The sequence below is a fragment of the Nicotiana tabacum genome, chromosome 1 (genome assembly GCF_000715075.1).
Source record: "Nicotiana tabacum cultivar K326 chromosome 1, ASM71507v2, whole genome shotgun sequence".
In the NCBI taxonomy this organism is placed as follows: Eukaryota; Viridiplantae; Streptophyta; class Magnoliopsida; order Solanales; family Solanaceae; genus Nicotiana; species Nicotiana tabacum.
Window position 1 is genome coordinate 112,452,299 of NC_134080.1, and position 21,425 is coordinate 112,473,723.

The following is a 21,425-nucleotide window of genomic DNA, read 5'->3' on the forward strand; positions in this document are numbered from 1 at the left end:
GTATAGTGTTGTTCTACTTGTGTGAGTGTTCAGAGTGGAGCCCCGAGGGCTCGGGTGAGTTTCGAACGTGTGTTGGGAGTGAAAATACTCCAGTTTTCTGGTATTTCTGAGCAGCTGCTGCAGGACTCGCAAATGCGAGTATTTGTTCGCATGTGCGAGGAAGGATTCACAATTGCGAAGAAGCCTGAGTTGGGAAGCGATTGCATTTGAGACATTTTGGATCACATTTTCGAACCCATCAAAGTCCGCATTTGTGACCCTTTTGTCGCATTTGCGACCCTTGCAGAGGGAAGCCAGGTTCGCATTTGCGATGCTTTGCGACCTTTGCATTTGCGAACCAAATGTCGCAAATGCGACATCTGAGGCATGTGTACCGCTTTTAAAAATGGGACTTAGGCCATTTATTTCATTTCAGTTCTACACTTAGGCAATTTTCAGAGCTTTTGGAAAGGGGCTTTCACCTAGTACTTTGAGGTATGTTATTTCTACTTAATGTGAGTTTAATACTTAGTTTTTGGGTAGATTAACACATGAAGATTAGTGAAAATCATGAGATTCAATTAAAACCTAGAGTTTTGATAAAAATGAGATTTAACCACAAAATGCGTTATGGAATGAAGTAAAGATCATATATTCTTGATCCTTAGGTTATGGGTAACAACTTTCTTTGAAAATTTCTGGAATCCGGGCACGTGGGCCCGGGAATGAATTTTAGAAGTTTTACCTTTGGGGTTGGATAATCACTTTAATAGCTAGATTATGAACTTGTAAACACATAATGAATGGATTTCACAGTATTTGAATAGTTTCGGATTATGCGGCTCCGGTTTGAGGGTTTGAGCGCATTCTTGAGTTGTAAGTGGGCCTGAAACGAGGTAAGTCTCTTTTCCAACCTTGTAAGAGGAAAATTTCCCCATAGGTGAACTTAATTAATACTCCCTCCGTTTCAATTTATGTGAACCCATTTGACTGGGCACGGAGTTTAAGAATAGAGAGAAGACTTCTGAACTTGTGGTGTAAAATGAAGCATATATATTTTATGTAGCTATAAATCATTGCATAAAGGTAAATTGTTTCCAAATAGGGAAAGAGGTCACTCTTTTTGGAATGGACTAAAAAGGAAATAGGTTCACATAAATTGAAACAGATGGAGTATGTGATTTAATTGTGGGGGCTACGTACGTACGAAATGACGAGAGTCCAGACGTAGCTACTATTCCTGTTATGCCCGGATAGTTTTAGGCTTACACCATGCTTTGTGGGTATCGTTATATGATTATAATTGTTGAATTGCATTGGTTGAAACTTCGTTGAGAATGTCATGATTTCAAGGATTTCAAGTAAATAATTATTTTTGAAAAGAATTAAGGAAACATTTAATTTGTATTTATACTTAACCGCATCGCAAGTATATTCCGCGAGCGGAGTGATTATTTCCACTACTCTCATGGGAGTGGGTTGTTCACCTCGGTAGGTTGGTAATTGTATATATATATGGTTCGAGTCATTCGACCCTCGGCAATGTATAGTTTACTTTTATGTTGGATCGGGCCGAACATCCTCGGTGGTATTTGTGTGTGATAATGGAACCGAAACCTCTTATAATCTGTATGATTTACTACTTGAAAGACTACTCGTTTTAAATGAAGGAAGTACCTAAATCTATTGATTTGATGAGAGGATTTTAAGTATTTATTTCTTGTTTGAACTTGTTTCTATCTATGTTCATTGTGAATTAGAATATTGCACCTCATATTATTATATTTATTGACCCTAGTCGACCCCTCGACACTACTTCTTCAAGGTTAGATGGGATACTTACTGGGTACATATTGTTTATGTACTCATACTACGCTTCTGTACTTAATTGTACATGATCTGAGGCAGGTGCATCTGGCTACCCGTCTGGTGCGCATTCTTGATATTTGGGTGAGATTCCACAGTGATATGCTCCTTTACGATGTCGTTCAACAACATGATGGAGTCTCTCATTTTTCTTTTGACTGCCTATTCTATTTCAGGAAGTAGGATAGATATATTCTTTTGTATATTCTACTAGATGCCACATACTTGTGACACTAGTTCCTGGCACCACACATTAGTAGACTATTCTTTTGGGATGTAATCACTTAATTATGACATCATTTGGCCATTTCAGCTTTAAATTGCCTAAACTATTCGTTATTATCTAATGTTTTAAATTTAATTTATGTAAATGTTGGAAATGTTTTGGTAACATAAGTGAAACCCATCAGTTCACTAATGTTGGCTTGCCTAACCTCGGTGTTGGGCGCCATCGCGACCTAAATTGGGAATTGGGTCATGACAACATGCTTCAGAGAATTTTATCCTGATGTTCTTTTATCCCCTTCTTTGGCCTAAACACATTATTATACAGTCTATTAAGTACCCATACAAACATTTGACATTTGGTCTACTTTTGTAGGTACTTTGAGCATAAAATGGCCTTGTAAAATGACGAAATTGTACAAGAGCCTACTCCCCAAGCTGTGGAAGAGGAATATATTGATCATGCCAGATTCACAGCTGCTAAATGATAAAGAAACTATGACAAACTCATGTCAAAGAGCATTGTCAAAGAAAGGGTCATCATTTTGGACAAACTTGAGGCTAAGATGCCGGCTTTTTTTCGAAGAATTACTAATAGTGGATGGATATGCTTTGCTCCTGAACCAATCAAAACCAACTACATAGTAGTTCGTGAATTCTATGCCAATGCCTTGAAGACTAATTTCCAAGGGGGAGTATTTAATTTTGTTAGGGGTAAGCGGGTAGACTTTGGTCCCGAAGTAATAAATACACAATATATTCTTCCTAATGCTGACAATGAGGTATACAAAGCTAGAGTAAGGGAGAGAGGAATCTAATTGTTGGTGGAGAAGCTTCATGACAGGGTAACACCGACTTGGGAAAGATTCCACAAAGGGGTTGATTCTTCTGAATTCAAAGCTGAAGCCAAAACTTGGCTATCCATTATTTGTGCTAGAATTGTTCAGTCTAACACATGAGTCTAAGGTGATGCCTGAGAAGGTGTTGATGACTGCAACTATTATGGATGGCTTGCTAGTGAACGTGGGCCAGCACATGGTGAGTAAAATTGAGGAAGCATGTAAATGGAGGTCTAAGAGTCTATTCTTTCCCTTATTGATCACTCAGTTGTGCTATGATGCTGTGGTACTAAAGGACCCGCATGATTCTGAGAAGGACCCAGGCATGGAAATTTATCCATTGCTCAGAAAAGGGCCAACTGGCAGGAAGAAGAAGAGGAGGATTGATGTATCATCTCCTTCATTTAGGTAGCTTACTAAGACTGCCGCTAGGCCCAGTGGTTCTTCCACAGCTGCAACTGGGCTACATGAGCCCATTGTTCCACTTCCTTATGGACCTCCCACTATGTGCCACCTCTCCAATCAAATCTATGGCGTCAATGCTCACATTCACCAACTTGTAGCTGGCCTTCCATCTGGTCCATCTGTGAAGAGAACTTTTACTGGGACTCATAAGAAACCATCTCTAGATGATGTAGTTCAAGAACAAAATGCAATCAAAAACGGGTTGGAAGACATGAGACGAAGACAAGGAAAGATTGAGAGCTGATAGCTGAAGTTCAAGGAGAATGAGAAAAAGAAAAGCAAATTCCTATCCAAAATTATGCACAAGCTGAGTTCATTTTGTGGTTCAGATGAATCAGAGGACGAAGATGAGGAGGATTTAGAGCTCAAATTTCCCACCACCTCCAACTTCGAGTGATGCAGTTTCAGGTGAGCACCTCCATCATTTTATCTTGTTTTGTTTAGTTGCATTGAGGAAAGTGCAAGACTTTAGGTTGGGGGTGGCTCATTTATATGTGATGATGTAGTTGGAGCATGATTTTTTTTTGTGAACTTGTGTAGATTGGTTAACGTTTGTAGTTTATTAGTGATAATTTAAAGTTTAATTCTAGCATGTTAGCAGTACTTTTTTTTATCTTCTTATTTTTCTACTTTATTTACATGTAGCAGTATTAATTAAAATCCTAGGCTTTTCTTTATGCCGCGGTTCTTATTCAAAAAAATAATTTGTGTCCGACCGGGTGATTTTTTCATATATGGATGGCGTGACAACTTTCTCAAAGGATTAGTCTTGTTAATTTTTTTTAAAAAATTTTAGGCAAATATTTTTTTTAGTTTAGTAGCTAGTAGTGAATAAATTGGTTATTGGGTGTGATCTTTTGTCCATAAACTAGTGTGTGGCTTGTTTGGTACCAACATGATTTAAACTTTGGCATAAGAGGTCTTGATCTTTAAAATAAAAAATGATTGAAGTGATAATCCTTGTTGTGACTTTTAGGTTCTATTTTTGGCTTTTTGATTTATTAAATAGTCTTTTAGGCTATATGTGATTTTCTTTGGGTTCATTTGTTTAATTGGACTTTGAATTTATATTTCACCCGAGTTTGCATGTGCCATGTGCTGTGAGATTTGTTGTGAGTTTTTTTTGCATTATTTGTAATCTAGAACTAGCTCGGAATGTGCTTCAAGGCGAAATGTGGTGTTTGAGTACTTGAATTGAAATGGAAGTTGTGAGAAGTGGGTGATTCATATGCTTTGGATTAATTGTTGGTACCAACCAAATTCACTAGATTATGTTTAAATTTGAACCTTTTTGACTTGAAAAGATGTTTGGTATGCCATTGAGCTTAATTATTGATTTTACTGAAGGATGTTTTTAGTTGTTGAATTACTTGAGGACAAGTAATAGTTTAAGTTTGGGGGTTTGATAAGTTGGTATTTTACCACCTTATCTCGTCTTGGTACTTAGGCTTTTGTATGATTCTGTTGAGAAACTAAGTCATTTATTGAGATTTATTGGCATATTTCAAATTTCAAGTGATCTAGAAAAGATGTGGAAGAAAACAAGTCAATATTTGTTAAAAAGGGAAAATTTAACTACTGCCAATGAATGCTCTATGCGATTGCGGAAAACTCCATTCGATCGCGTAAGTTCAGCTGACTGAAGCTGTGTGAATGCGATTGAAGTTGTGTGAATGTAATGATGAAAATCTGGTCAGTGGCTGGTCAAATGTTCCATGTGAACGCGATTCTCTACGCGATCGCATTTCTCTGTATGCGATTGCATATCTGTATAACTAGGCAGAAATTGGGCAATTATGGAATTTCACGTTTTTGACCCCAAGCCATTTAATACACGACCCAACTCATTTGTAAAATATCTTTTGTAGATCTTTGAAGTAATTTTGAGTCTCTTTACTAGAGAACACAAGTTTTGGAGCTAGGGTTCTTGCACACACACTTGGGTCTTGAAGATTTGAAGCTTTTGGTTGAGAATTTCTTACCCATTTATGTTAATTTCTTCATTTCCTTGCTTTGTATTGTATAATTAAGTGTGTAGTATTTTTTTCCAACACTTAAATCTTATTTATAGAAATATTCATATTTAAAGTGTGGATTAAATATCTTGTTGTGCTTATGTATTGAACGATTTTTATCTGTATTGAAGTGAGTTATTGTTTCTTTAATTATCCTTGTTCTTTAATATTTCCAAAGGGATTATCTAACCCTAGGACTCACCCATTAACTTCGAATTGATTTTGGGAAAGATAATTTGGGGTTGGAAAAAGTTAATTAACAAGAACTTGAGGCGTCAACCCTCACTTTATATATTCTACCTAGGGATAGGATTCAACTACTTGTAGCCATATTCATGTGTGCTTAATCTTTTAATTGTTTTAGAGATACTTCAATTAGGAAGTCTTGTTAGTCTTTTGGAAGAAGCTAATATAGAATTGTTACCCGAGGCTAATTAACATAAACTCGCTCATATTTGTAAAATTATGAAGTACATTGGATTGTTACTTGAATGTAATTCTCATTGCACCTATTCTTGTAGACATTGATCATTTTACTTGCTTGGTAGGTTCGTTTATATTTTTTCAATTAGTTATAAATATTTTCTCAAAATATTTCTAAGTGTTTAGCTAAGCATAATAAGTGATAGTTCTCTTACACGCCTAATCGCATGCATATTGTTCTCTGTGGGATTCGACCCCAACTTATAGTTGGGTAAATTATATTGCATGCGACCGTGTCCATTTAATTTTAAGCAATGGATTTGGACATCATCAAGAGGCGACTTGGGAGACCGAGGAGGACATGCAGAGAAGTTATCCACGTCTATTCGACATTCTAGGTACGATTCTAGACCCGATCGGTCATTTTGCTTTAGAGTGGGCCCATATTATATTTTTAGACTTGTTGGTGCTTTTGAACGGGGTCCGGGGTGGCACGAGTGAGTTCTGGACCATTCGTAGCTAAGTCCAAAATGTTGTCACTATTGGTTCTGGTTTCCTTCTCTGCGATCGCGTAGGTGTGGTCGTGTTCGCAAAGAAGGAAAATGGGGGACATGAAATTTGTGCTACACGTTTGGGACAACCAGTCTGCGTTCATGAAGGTCTGGGACCTGTGGCCTTCGCGTTCGTGTAGAGTAGGCTAGAGCTGGGTGGCTGTTGTTGGTCTTCACGTTCGCGAAGAAGCCCTCGCGTTCGTCTAGGGTAGGTCAGGTAAACCTTCGCATTCGCGAGGCTCTGGTTGCATTCCCGATAGTCAATTTTCTAGGGCCTGGGTTGTTTGACTTCGCGATCGCGAAGACTCCTCCGCGATCGTGAAGAAGGGATGCCTGGGCAGTGTCTTTTAAAATATCGGGACTTAGGCCTTTTTGGTTCATTTCTTTCACTTGTTGGACGATTTTGGATCTCTTTGAAGAGTGTGTTTCACCTAGCACTTTGAGGTAAGTAATTTCTATACAAAATGAGTTCAATACATGTATTTTGGGTTGATTCTTAACATATAAATTGTAGAAATTATGGGTTTAGTTGAAAACCTAGGTCTTGATGAAAATGGGATTTAACCACGAAAATTATTATGAAATTGGGTAGAAATTATATATTTGAGTTCCTGAGGTTATGGGTAATATTTTTCTTTGAAAAAATTCGGAATCCAGGTACGTGGGCCCGGGGTGAATTTTAAGCATCTTCCAATTTAAGTTGGGTAATTACTCTAGCTAAATTATGAACTTGTGAGTGTATATTGATTAATCTATATAATATTTGGCTAGCTTCGTTTTGTTTGGCACCAAGTTGAGGCTTTAAAGCGAATTTATGGGCCGGAAAGTGAGCTTTGGGACGAGGTAAGTCTCTTGCCTAACCTTGTAAGAGAGAATTTACCCCATCGGTGTTTTAAATTATTATTTGCTTCTAATTGCAGGGGCTACGTACTCACGAGATGATGAGAGTCCGTGCATAGCAACAAATTATGCTTAAGTCCGGGTAGTTTTGGGAGCCAATCATGAAATACTTATATTGTTTGCACTCTACATGTTAATTTAAGTGCTTAAATTATATTGAAACTTGATAATGGATGCGTAAAGACCGAATTTCACTTACTTTGAGTTTTGGCGGGTTACTTAACTGTTAATAGAAATTGTACTTCCTTGTGTACTAGTCTTGTGATAGCTTTTAAATTGGATGTTCGTAGAGTATTCTCTCTTCTTGTGGAGCGGGTCGAACGCCTCAGTAGTATAATAGATGCATCTATGGTTCATGTTATTCGACCCTCAGTAGTGTAATATCTGGATCGGGCCATACGACCTCAGCATAAATCATACATGATAATGCTTGGAGCCCGATTACACTTGATATTGTGTTATTATTATTATTATTCACGTATTCCATGCCTATTTAGAATTTTTGTATTTTATTTGTTGGCCCATAGTAAGTGTCGATCTTGACCCTTCATCACTACTTCTTTGAGGCTAGACTGGATAATTATTGGCTACATGTTGTTTATGTACTCACACTACACTTTTGACATAATCGTGCACGATCTAGGGCAGGTGCATCTGGTATTCATTCAGGCGCGCACCCCCATTACCCTGAGGCATAGTGGTGAGCTGCTCTCTTAGTCAATTCTGCAGCACTCGTAGTCTCTCTTTTGTATTTACTTTCTATCTATCTTATTTCTGACAGTAGCTTAGGTATTTTGTATATTCTATTAGTTGCTCATACACTTGTGACACCGGGTTTTAGGAACATGCTAGTAGACACTTTATGGTTTTGAGTATTTATTTCACTGTACTTGCTCTTTCATTAGTTTATGCCTTACCTTACTATAATTTTCCATTTCTCATCTACTTAATAAATAGAAGTCAACTACTTTGAAATTATTAAAAAGAATAAATACATGACTAGTTCACTGTTGTCTTGCCTAGTAGTGACGTTGGGCGCCATCACAGCCTATAGGGGAAATTGGGTCATTACACAACATCAGTAGACGAAAAGGTGTCGGATCCCCTTGTGACAACTACTACCAGGGACAGAGACCGAGGCTGAGGCAGAGCTCAGCCTAGAACTCGAGCAGCAACATCCGTAGTGGAGCCTTAGATTGATCATGAGGAGGAGGTCCCAGATCAGACCGTACCCGTCACAATAGCTCAAGTTCCAGAGGGATTCATAGCCACTCTAGTGCTTCAGGATTCTCTAGTCCACTTGGTGGGTATTATGCAGAGTGTGCCCCAAATCGGTGCATTTTTCGGTGGCACCAGTCGTCTCTCAAGCTGGGTCAGGAGCACAGACTCCCGCTACTCAGACCCCGGAGCAGGTGGTTCACCTATATCAGACTCCGACAGCCTAGCTAGTTGGGTAGTTCAGCCGGTTGTTGCGGCACAGGTCGGGGATAGGCCTTCTCTGTCTTTTGAGACCTTGTTTAGGTTGCATAAGTTCAGCGGTGCATCTTCTGAGGACCCACAGGATTACTTAGACAATTTCCACGAGGTATTGCAGCATGGCTATTGTTGAGACCAATGGGATCGACTTTGCAGTGTTCTAGATGACCAGTTCTGCCAAGAGATTGTAGAGAGATTATGTGTTGACTAGACCAGCTGGTTTGCCTGCACTTACCTGGGATCAGTTTTCATAGCTATTTCTAGAGAAGTTCATTCCTTTCACTATGAGAGAGGAGTATCGCAGTCAATTTGATTGCCTTCAGTAGGGTGGCATGACCGTTACCCAATATGAGACTCAATATTTGGACTTTGCTCGCCATGCAATTGTTTTACTCCCTACTGAGGGGGAGAGAGTGAGGAGATTCATTGATCGACCCACCTTCAGTATCAGGCTACAGAAGGACAAGGAGATTAGTGATGATATTTCTTTCTAGAGGGCCGTAGATATTGCCAGACGGATCGAGCTGGTTCGTAGTCAAGAGAGGGGTCGGTGTTTGATAAGAGGCCACGACATTTCAGTGGTTTCAGTGGTGCCTCATTTGGAGGCAGGGGTTCTTTTGGTAAAGGCCATCCTCCTAGGCCGATTCAGTCAGCTCTTCAGGTAGCCCACAATGTTTCAGGTGGTCGTGGTTCTTATGGCTCTTATCTTGAGCAGCCAGTATTCCGTGTACATTAAGCTCCTATTAGTACACTACCTCTTCGGAGTTACTACAGCGGCTATCCGGGCCGTCGGGGTCAATCTCAGCTTCAGCAGCCATAACAACCGACATAGTTCTTTGAGTGTGGGAGAATCAGTCATATCATAAGGTATTGCCCTAGATTGTCGAGTAGCAGACCTCAGCATGGTTCTTGTGCCATCATGTCGGCACTGGTTGCTCTACCGCCCACACAGCAAGCTAGAGGCAAGGGTCAGATCGCTAGAGGTGAAGGTTAGGCCATTAGAGGTGGAGGCCATCCATATAGGGGTCGCTCGAGGGGCGGAGATTAGAGTGGTAGAGCTCGGCCCTATTTTAATGCATTTCTAGCTAGACCTGAGGCAGAGTCATCTGACGCCATCATCACAGGTATTGTTACGGTTGTCCATAGAGATGCTACTATTCTATTTGACCCGGGCTCTACTTATTCCTATGTTTCATCCTATTTTTCTTCATATCTGATTGTGCCTTGTGATTCTTTGATTGCTTTTGTATATGTGTCCACACTTGTGGGAGATTTCATTATTGTATAGTATGTCTATCGCTCGTGTGTGGTTTCTATCGAGAGCCTTGAGACTAGTGTAGATGTCCTACTTTTTTATATGGTGAACTTTGATATTATCTTGGGTATGGATTGGTTGTCACCTTATCATGCTATATTGCACTATCACACAAAGACGGTGAACTTAGCCATGCCTGGATTGCCCCGATTAGATTGGAGGGAGTTATTTCTTATGTGAAGGCTTGACATATGGTCGAGAAAAGGTGTCTAGCATATTTGGCCAATGTTTGTAATTCGAGTGCGGAGGTTGCTTCCATAGATTAAATACCTATCATGCGTGAGCTTCCGGAGGTGATTCCTGCAAATCTGTCGGGGATGCCACCCCATAGGGATATTGACTTCTATATTGATTTAGCTCCGGGCACTCAGCCCATTTCTATTCCACCATGCCATATGGCGCCACCTGAGTTGAAGAAACTCAAGGACCATTTGTAGGATTTGCTTGATAAGGGATTCACTAGGCCTAGACATATCTCGCCTTAGGTTGCGCCCGTGTTATTCGTGAAGAAGAAGGATGGTTCGATGAGGATGTGTATAGACTATCGACAGTTGAACAAAGTGACTATCAAGAACAAGTAACCATTGTTGAGGATTGAAGACTTATTTGATCAGCTTCATGGTGCCAAAGTATTTTCGAAGATTTATTTGCAATCTTGCTACTATCAGTTGAAGATTAGGGCATTAAATGTCCATAAGATAGCTTTTCAGACATAGTATGGGCATTATAAGTTCCTAGTGATGTCATTTGACTTGATAAATGCCCCACCAACATTTATGGATTTAATGAACCGGTATTTAAGCCCTATTTGGATTCTTTTATGATCGTATTCATTGATGATATCTATATCTACTCCTGCAGTCGAGATGAGCATGAGCAATATCTTTGGGTTGTACTTCAAACTCTGAGAGATAGCCAGTTATATGCCATGTTTTCAAATTGTGAGTTTTGGTTGGACTAAGTCATCTTTTTGGGGCATGTTGTTTCATCCGAGGGCATTAAAGTGGATCTTAAGAAGATTGAAGTAGTTCAGAACTAGCGTAGACCTACTTTAGCTAAAGAGATTCGGATTTTCCTAGGTTTGGAGGGTTATTATCACCGAGTCATAGAGGGGTTTTCATCCATAGCAGCCCCATTGACTAGATTGACCTAGAAGGGTGTCCCATTTAGGTGGTCAGATGAGTGTGAGTTGAGCTTTTAGAAGGTCAAGACTGCCTTTATGATAGCGTCAATGTTGGTGTTGCCCACAGGTTCAGGATCCTACATAGTGTATTGTGATGCATCACATATTGGGCTCGGTGTAGTGTTGATGCACGATGGCAGGGTAGTTGCATACGTGTCGTGATAGTTGAAGGTTCACAAAAAGAATTGCCCTGTTCATGAATTGGAGTTGGCAGCCATTGTTCATGCATTGAAGATTTTGAGGCATTACCTCTATGGCGTGACATGTGAGGTGTTTACGAATCATCGGAGTCTTTAGTATTTGTTCAAGCAGAAGGATATCTATTTGAGGTAGCGGAGGTGGTTGGAGCTGCTAAAAGACTATGATATCACCATTTTATATCATCCCAGAAAGGCCAACGTGGTGGTCGATGCCTTGAGTAGAAAGGTTGTAAGTATGGGTAGCCTTACGTATATTCTAGTTAGTGAGAGGCCGCTAGCATTAGATGTTCAGGCTTTGACCAATCAGTTTGTGAGGTTAGATGTTTCGGACCCCAGTCGTGTTCTAGCTTGCACGGTCTTTCGATCTTCTTTGTATGAGCGCATCAGAGAGCGACAGTATGACGACCCCCACTTTCTTGTCCTTGAGGACATGGTGCGACACGATGGTGCCAAGCAGGTTACTATCAAAGATAATGGGGTGTTGCAGATGCAGAGTCAGATTTGTATGTCCAATATGGATGGGATTCGTGAGTTGATACATGAGGAGGCCCAGAGTTCATGGTATTCCATCCATCCAGGTGCCACGAAGATGTATCAAGATCTGAGGAAACATTATTGGTGGAGAATGGCAAAGAAATATATAGTTGCGCATGTAGCTTGGTGTTTGAATTTCTAACAGGTAAAGTACGAGCATCAGAGGCCTGGTGGTTTGCTCTAGAGGCTTGAGATTCCTGAGTGGAAGTGGGAACATATTACTATGGATTTTTTTGTTGGTCTCCCACGGACTTAAAAGAAATTTGACGATGTATGGGTGATTGTGGATAGTTTTACCAAGTTAGCGTATTTCATTCCTATAGCAGTTACCTATTCTTCATAGCGGTTAGCTGAGATCTATATCCGCGAGACTGTTTGACTACATGGTGTGCCAGCGTCCATTATTTTTTATTAGGGCACACTATTCACATCACACTTCTGGAGGGCCGTGCAACATGAGTTAGGGAGTTGAGTACAACATTTCACCCCTAGATATACGGATAGTCCGAGTGCACCATTCAGATATTAGATGATATGTTTTGCGCCTGTGGTATAGATTCTGGGGGTTCTTGGCAGCTTGCGTAGTTTACCTATAAGAATAGCTATCAATCGAGTATTCAAATGGCTCCCTATGAGGCACTATATGGGAGGCGGTGTCGTTCGCAGTTGGTTGGTTTGAGCCGGGAGAGGCTCAGTTGTTGGGTACCGATTTGGTTCGGGATGCCTTGGAAAAGGTCAAGATGATTCAGGATCGACTTCATAAAGCTTACTCTAGGCAGGAGTTATATCGATCGTAGAGTTCGTGATGTTGCATTCATGGTTGGAGAGAGGGTTTTACTCCGGGTTTCACCCATGAAAGGTGTGATGAGGTTCAAAAGGAAGGGATAGTTGAGCCATAGGTATATTTGACCTTTCAAGATTCTTGAGAGAGTGGTCGAGGTTGCCTACAAGCTTGCATTGCCACCTAATCTATCAGTAGATCCTTCGATGTTCCATGTCTCCATGCTCCAGAAGTATCATGGTGATCCGTTCCATGTGTTAGGTTTTAGCTCAGTCCAATTGGAGAAGGATTTGACTTATAAGGAGGAGCCGGTGGCCGTTCTAACCCGGCAAGCCCGGAAGTTGAGGTCTAAGAGTTATCATTTAGCTCCAGTGAAGTAGAGAGGTCAACCGATTGAGGCAGCTACGTGCAAGTCCAAGAGCGTCAGTATGACGACCCCCACTTTCTTGTTCTTGAGGACATAGTGCGACACGATGGTGCCAAGCAGGTTACTATCAAAGATAATGGGGTGTTGCAGATGCAGAGTCAGATTTGTGTGTCCAATATGGATGAGCGTCGTCAGTTGATACATAAGGAGGCCCAAAGTTCATGGTATCCCATCCATCCGGGTGCCGCCAAGATGTATCAAGATCTGAGGAAACATTATTGGTGGAGAAGGGCGAAGAAATATATAGTTGCGCATGTAGCTTGGTGTTTAAATTTCTAGCAGGTAAAGTACGAGCATCAGAGGCCTGGTGGTTTTCTCCAGAGGCTTGAGATTCCTGAGTAGAAGTGGGAACATATTACTATGAATTTTTTTGTTGGTCTCCCACGGACTCAAAAGAATTTTGACGATGTATGGGTGATTGTGGATAGTTTTACCAAGTCAGCACATTTCATTCCTATAGCAGTTACCTATTCTTCATAGCGGTTAGCTGAGATCTATATCCGCGAGATTGTTCGACTACATGGTGTGCCAGCGTCTATTATTTTTTATTAGGTCACACTGTTCACATCGCACTTCTGGAGGGCCATGCAACATGAGTTAGGGAGTTGAGTATAGCATTTCACCCCTAGATATACGGATAGTCCGAGTGCACTATTCAGATATTAGAGGATATGCTTTGTGCCTGTGGTATAGATTCTGGGGGTTCTTGGCATCTTGCGGAGTTTGCATATAAGAATAACTACCAATCGAGTATTCAAATGGCTCCCTATGAGGCACTATATGGGAGGCGGTGTCATCCGCAGTTGGTTGGTTTGAGCCAGGAAAGGCTCAGTTGTTGGATACCGATTTGGTTCGGGTTGTCTTAGAAAAGGTCAAGATGATTCAGGATCGACTTCGTACAGCTCACTCTAGGCAGGAGTTATATCGATCGTAGAGTTCGTGATGTTGCATTCATGGTTGGAGAGAGGGCTTTGCTCCGGGTTTCACCCATGAAGGGTGTGATGAGGTTCAAAAGGAAGGGATAGTTGAGCCGTAGGTATATCTGACCGTTCTAGATTCTTGAGAGAGTGGGTGAGGTTGCCTACAAGCTTGCATTGCCACCTAATCTATCAGCAGTTCATTCGATGTTCCATGTCTCCATGCTCCGGAAGTATCATGGTGATATATTCCATGTGTTAGGTTTTAGCTCAGTCCAATTGGAGAAGGATTTGACTTATAAGGAGGAGCCGGTGGCCGTTCTAGCCCGGCAAGCCCGGAAGTTGAGGTCTAAGAGTTATCCTTCAGCTCTAGTGCAGCAGATGGGTCAACCAATTGAGGCAGCTACGTGCGAGTCCAAGTGCGAAATGCAGAGTAGATTCCTACACCTTTTCACCACTCCAGGTACTTTTCTATGTCCGTTCGAGGACGAACGTTTGTTTTAGAGGTAGAGAATGTGATGACCCGATAGGTTATTTTTAGATTTAGCCTCTATTCCCGTGGTCCGAGACCTTGATTAGCTCCGCTTAGCGTTCCTCGATTTGCGTGCACAGTTTGTGTCTTATTCTTGAAAGTCTTTATGTGAAAAATTAAAGAAAATGTGAATTTTTGTCTTCAAAAATTATTTGAGTTGACTACGGTCAATATTTTGTGTAAACAGACCCGGATCAGTATTTTGATAGCCCCGGTAAGTCCGTATCATGATTTAGGACTTGGGCATATGCTCGGATATAATTATTTCAACTAATTTTGACTCTTTTGCTTTATTCCGTCACAAAATAAAAATTACAAAAAATATTTTTATTTTATGTACCTTTCATATTATTAAAAAAAATAGTACCTTATTTTTATCTTTATATAATCTTGAAAATACAAAAAAATAGTTTCACTTTTAATATCTAGTTTTATCTTAGTAGTGTGTTCTAATTAATTAAGAGTAAGTTTTATATTTTTATATTTTAGTTTTCTTAGCCCAAAATTAAGACGCAATAAGATATGGACCCAACTTAATTTCAATTTTAAAGCCCAAAAACCCATTAGACCCATAAGATCTTTCTTTTTAAACCCTAAAAATGCCTAAGCATAAGAGGACCTAATTTCCTAGACCTAGATGTGGGAGAGATCTGGATCTGCCGTTTTTCATAGCCTTCCCCCCCTCGAACGTCTTCTTCTTCGCCTTTCACACCCAAAACCAGAAAACCTTGAATACCCCTAATAGCTCCAGCCGCATCTCTCCACCACTGATCCGTCAGTCCTTCACCTCACCCCAAACAACACATCTTCCTCAGCCATCAGGCCCATCTCCCCGCCCTTTCTGAGTAACTTCGCCATTTCCAGCGGTAGAACTCCATTTCGAAGCATCAACGTCAAACATCAGTTCTGGGCTACAGCAAAGGCAACCTATATTCAAACACTAAATACCAGTTCTAGGCTGCAGGCATTTTCATAGTTAGTTTTGCCGTGAGGTTTGGGGTCTGCTCGAGGTTCACCGTCGAAGCTTCGTTCGCGGTCCGAGCTCCTGCTACTGTTGCTCCTTCCGGCCAGATTTAGTTCGTCAGAGTTTGTTGTAACTGAGTTCTTGTTAATATAATTGAGGTCAGATTATTACTCTCGTCTTTCTTCTCAATTCCGTGCAGTAAATTTTGATAAAACGGAGTTGTATGGTACATGAATGTTTGAAATGGTCAGTATTTATTCATGTTGATGTTCATATTGCTTTGTGTTCTTTTTGAATGGCTTTAGAAATTATTGTGGGTTCGTTAATCAATATTCATTAGGTTTGATTAAGAGAAAGATAGTTTACCAATAATTTCAAATTATTGGGTTGTTGGATTTTGTCTTTAATTGATGAAATTGGTCTGGGGCTGCGCACTTAAAGATACTATGGGTTAGTATGATTTTCCTTTCACTGCTTTCACTCTTTCCCTTGACATTTGAGTGGTTTCAATTTAATTTTTACTTCAATTTTGTGATTTGAAATGACATTTAGGTGATCCCCTATGCTGTTTTCTCTCCTTTCCTCTAAGATTTAGTAAGTTGCAGAAGTTTTGTTTTTTTGAATTTTATTTCTATTTTACTATTCTTTTTCTTGTTAAGTAAAATTGCTAATGTTAAGAGTCTATTTTGTGGTTTGGAATGGTCTTGAGTTTTTTGTAATGTCTTCAAATGCTCTTTCTTTATTTTGGAATTTGTTCAGATTATTGTCATAGCCTTAGCTTGTTCTCTTTTGTTTGGATAATTTATTATAAGTTTTCATTAAGGTAAAAATCTTCATGATTTGTTACATTCAAGTGCACATGCCTAGGTCATTACTGGGTTCCTTGTTTATTTCTCTACTTAGTCACAGTCCATATGTTTTTATCATCCGGCTAATTTAAGGTCCTCAAATGTCATTTTTCAGTTTTGGCAAGCATCTGACTGTGCTTAAAATCATATAATTGAGTCAAAAGTTGTGCCTTTATTTTTCTTTAAAGGATAAGGAAAATAATGTTATCTTTTATTAACTAATCTTGAATTATGCAATGTCTTATATCCGGTTGGAAAAGTCAACCGGATGTTGACATATGTGTTATAGGGCTCAGATGTGAGTTCTGATAGCTTTGGGAGGTGATTTTGGACTTAGGAGTGTGATCGGAATGAGTTTTGGAGGTTCGGAGTAGATTTAGGCTTGAATTGGCGAAGTTGATATTTTGGCAATTTCCGGTTAGTAGGCGAGATTTTGATATAGGGGTCGGAATGGAATTCTGAGAGTTGCAGTAGTTCTGTTGTATCATTTGGGATGTGTGTGCAAAATTTAACGTCATTCGGACGTGGTTTGGTTGGATTTTTGATCAAAAGCGGAATTCGGTAGATTTTTGAAACTTAGGCTTGAATCCGACGTGTTTTGGTTGATTTGATGTTGTTTGAGGTGTTTTGAAGATTGGTACAAGTTTGAATAAGGTTTTAGGATATCTTGGTGCCTTTGGTTGAGGTCCCGGGGGCCTCAGGTGAGTTTCGGATGGTCAATCGGACCATTTCATGCCTTGGAGATGTTGCAGATTTTGGTTCAGCTGTTGCAGAGTTTTTACTCTTCGCGATTGCGTAGGGAGTCTCGCGATCGCGTAGAGATGTTGTGGGGGCAGTCCAGTTTGCTCAGTGCGTTCGCAAAGGTGGGGATGCGATCGCATAAGTTGAAGGCATTGTTGATTGCGAATGCGGGGAGTGGGTCACGTTCGCGTAGAGTTAAGTGAAGCAGGGGTCTTGGCTTGAAGTTGTTCATCGCGATCGCGGGACTTCCTTCGCGATCGCATAGTGTTGGGAGCATGATCATCGCGTTCTCCTAGGCTTGTACACGTTCGCATAGGGTTAATTTTGGGAGCTGAGGATTTGTGCTTCGTGATCGCGAAGGAAGTCCCGCGATCGCGATGAAAGAAATTAGACCTGGGCAGAAGGTTTAAAAGATCGTCTTGTCCGTGAATGTGGGGTTTATTTCTTCCATTGTTGGTCGTTTTTGGAGCTTTTTAAAGGGGATTGAAGAGAGATTCAAGGGGAATCACTTGGAGGTAAGATTCTTGGACATAAAACTCAATTCTAATGTGAATTCCACCTAAATAATCATGGAAATTAAGCCAAAAATTGAAGAACTAGGAAACTTAGGCTTTTGATTGAGGATTTGAAGGACCATTGGAGGTCGGATTCAGAACTTTTGATATATATGAAGTCGTGGGGAGATAAGGAATCTATTGATGTAAAAATTATCGAATTCCGAGACGTGGGCCCGGGGGTCGGTTTTGGTAATTTCGGGACTTGTGTCATATTTTGATTATTTTCGCTTGGGCTTTGTTCCCTTAGCATATTTTGACATCCTCGTTCTGATTTTGGATAAATTCTATGCGAGTGGAGGCCGGTTCGAGGGGCAAAGGCGTCGCGAGCTAGAGATTTGACCGGTTCGAGGTGAGTAATGATCGTAAATGATGTTCTGAGGGTTTGAAACCCCGGATTGCACATCATAGTGATATATTGAGACGAGACACACGCTTGATGACGAGCGTGGGGTCGTGCACTATTGGGGATTGCGACTTGGTCCGTCCCAATTGATGATTTTACCGCGTATATGACTAAAATCTATTTGCTATCATCATTACATGGGCTGAATGCTATATTTGGGCTTCGTGCCAACTATTTGAACCCTTCGGGGATTTTTAATGATATTTCCTCACTGCTTTGACTTTTATACTTGAACTCAGTCATATTATTTTCCATTGTTTTCATACTCAGCAATGTTTACTCTATTTTAAATACTTAAATGGTCTTTTAAATGATGATTGGGCTGAGGTTCAATGTTTTACTATTACCTGAGTGGCTTGTGAGTATTTTTGACTGAGTAAGGCTGAGGGCCTATATTGTGAGGAAACACTGATCATGATTTGAGGTCGAGGGCCTGAGATATGTACGCCACGAGGTTGCTTGATTGATATGAGGCTGAGAGCCTAGTGTTGATGCCACGAGATGGTTTATTATTGCGCTTGGGCCGTAAGGGGAACTTCCAGGAGTCTACACACCCCCAGGGAGCGTGGGTACCCATTGTGATGTGAGATTGAGCCCAAGGGGCTGGTATTGTTCTGAGATGTTGCCCGAGAAGCGAACTTTTATGTGTTTATTTCCCTTAATTTCCTGTCAATTACCTGCTAAATTGTTTGAAAAGGATATTTCATGAATTTATATTTTAGTTAAGGGATTTTTACCTATTTTTCACTGATTTACGGCTTTTAAATGGTTTTACTGCTTCATTATATAATGCTTTGTGCCTTACATGTTTTCTTGCTTTCAGTCTTTATTTACATTTGTTACTCACTGAGTTGGAGTACTCACTTTACTCCCTGCACCCTGTGTGCAAATTCAGGCGTAGCTGGTCCCGCTCCCGAGTGCTGATCATTTCCAGCTTCAGGCGGTCCTAGGAGTCTTTAGGTAGCTATTGGCGTTCATAGCCCGGAGCTCCTCCCTATCTTATTTCTTTATGTCTTTAGTCTATGCATTAAACTCTGTAGTTGACTTGGAGTATTCCAGTTTTGTTTAGATGCTCATGACTAGTGACACCCCAGTTTAGGGCTGTGTTGGGTTGTCCTTCCGCATATTTATGATATTATTTGTTGTTTCGTATTATTAAATCATGTTTTAGACTGTTTTCTTGTTAATTAACTATTTAATATCGAATTGGGAATAGTTTCCAGGCCTTGTCTTCACGAGAGGCGCCATCACGACCGGGTCCGGGTTTAGGGTCGTGACATCTACTTACCGGCGTTTGGGCATGACAGACGTCTTAGGACCATCCAGTCAAGATCGCTCATTCAGGAGTTGCTTAAGGAGATTTTTTAATTTTTTTAATTTTTTATATTTTGAGTCTATTTTTCCTTTTATGTCGTGTTTTACCTTCAAGTTCTGTACAGTAATATGGAGTCTTTTAAGGGATGTTGAAGTCTGTCATAGTCTAGTAAGTTTGTCGAGTCTTTTGTTATTGTACTTCCTACTTTGTATTTGAAAAAATGTGTTATAAATCAAAAATCCAAAAAAAAAGAGATTTTGCGTTTTTATATTTCCTTTAGAAGTTTTCTTTAGAGTACTAATTCTAGAAAAAAAATTCTAAAAAAAGAAATCTTTTGAGGTGGTTTTCCTTTAGGAAATTAATATCTAGAACTCAAAATAAAAAAAAAATATATTTTATATTTCCTTTAGTACATTAAGACTAAAATTCGAGCAAAAAAATAAAAAATAAAAAAGAGAATTTTCTTTAATACCTCTTTGCAAGTTTTCTTAAGATATTAATTCTAAAAATCCAAAAAAGAAAGACTTTCTTTTGAGGTTCTTTTTTCGGAAATATATATATAAAATAAAAAAAATACTCTTTTTGTTTTCACTAGAACTTTAGGACATTGTACATAGAAGAAAAAAAAAACATACTTTATATGTTGTTTATCTTTAGAGTTTCTTCCTTCAGTAATCAAAAACTGAAATCCAAAAATATTTTCTTAACTTGTTAATTTCTCGTTTCGAAATCTTTTTTCAGGGATATCAAATGAAAATTCAAAATATTTTTCTTTGGTTTATTCTTTAGATTTCTTTCCTAAAAAAAGAATCAAAAAATATTTCTTTTCTAGGGGCTTTTCCTTAATAATTTCTCATAGAATATTTGTTCAAAAAAAAAAGATATATGCTTGTTTAAGCTTGAGTTTAGAATAGGTTATGGAACATTAAGTCTATAAAATTAAAACAAATAAAGATTTGCTTCTTTTATTTCTCTTTTTTCATAAGAGTAGTCATTATGGTAATAAACAAAAGGAAAAAAAAAGAAAAAAGAAAATGAGAAGGTTAGATTGTTTACTTTATTCCCGGTCTTTCCGAACTACGCAAAGATCTGATTCATACTGCGTCATGATACGTAGGCAACCTACATAGGGTTCGCTCGAACCATTTTTTTAATTAAAAGAAAAAGTAAAGAAATAGATAACATTAAAAAAACAAAAAAAAAGGAAAAAAAAAAAGAAAAAAGATATGTGAAATTATGGGATGTGAGAAATGAGAAGGAAGAAAAGAGCGATAATCAGAAAAGAAAAGAAAGGGAAGGAAAATGAGCAAGCCAAGAAGTGCTAGAAAAGAGAAGATTGAAATGAACAAAATTGACTTACCTATTTGGTCTCTCACCACTAAGGGGTTCTTTACTACTAAATCTTGTTATACACTGCTGGAATCTCCTAATAATACTAACTTAGACTTTGAGTGGATTTGGAAATTGGATTGTCCCATTAAAATTAGATTTTTCCTATGGCAATGCCTTCACAATCGAATTCCTTGCAGGAAATACCTTCACAGATTGGACTAAACATTGACTCTAACTGTCCAATCAGTAAAAGCCCTTATGAAGAATCAATAGAGCACATCTTCCTCGAATGCAAAGCTGTCAACAAACTCTGGTCCGACCTTCAAGGGAACCACCTTATTAACCAAAATGGGAAACATTGGCTTCTCCAAATAAAGGACTTCAACTTTCCTAGCAAACATGACTTTATAAACTGGAACACCTACTTTTCCTTCATCATTTGGCACATCTGGGTTAATAGAAACAGTAATAACCACAATAACACTGTCAACCAAATCAGTGGTTATCAAATTTTGCAAAGGGCCATTGAATTTAAATTATTCACGGAAAAAATCTCTATTAACCCTCCCAAAACTCTTATTAAAGTCAACTGGTTCAAACTCTCTAGGGGTTGGTTCAAACTGAATGTGGATGCCAG

The 21,425-nt window shown here is 39.4% G+C and overlaps 1 long non-coding RNA gene across 1 annotated transcript; it reads left to right on the plus strand.

The window, feature by feature from the left end:
- The first annotated feature begins 15,214 nt into the window (after positions 1 to 15,214).
- On the plus strand, positions 15,215 to 19,724 carry LOC107805900 (uncharacterized). Its single transcript, XR_001652545.2, has 2 exons — positions 15,215 to 15,750; positions 19,037 to 19,724. It is a non-coding gene; the product is annotated as an uncharacterized LOC107805900 (long non-coding RNA).
- The last annotated feature ends 1,701 nt before the right edge of the window (positions 19,725 to 21,425 follow it).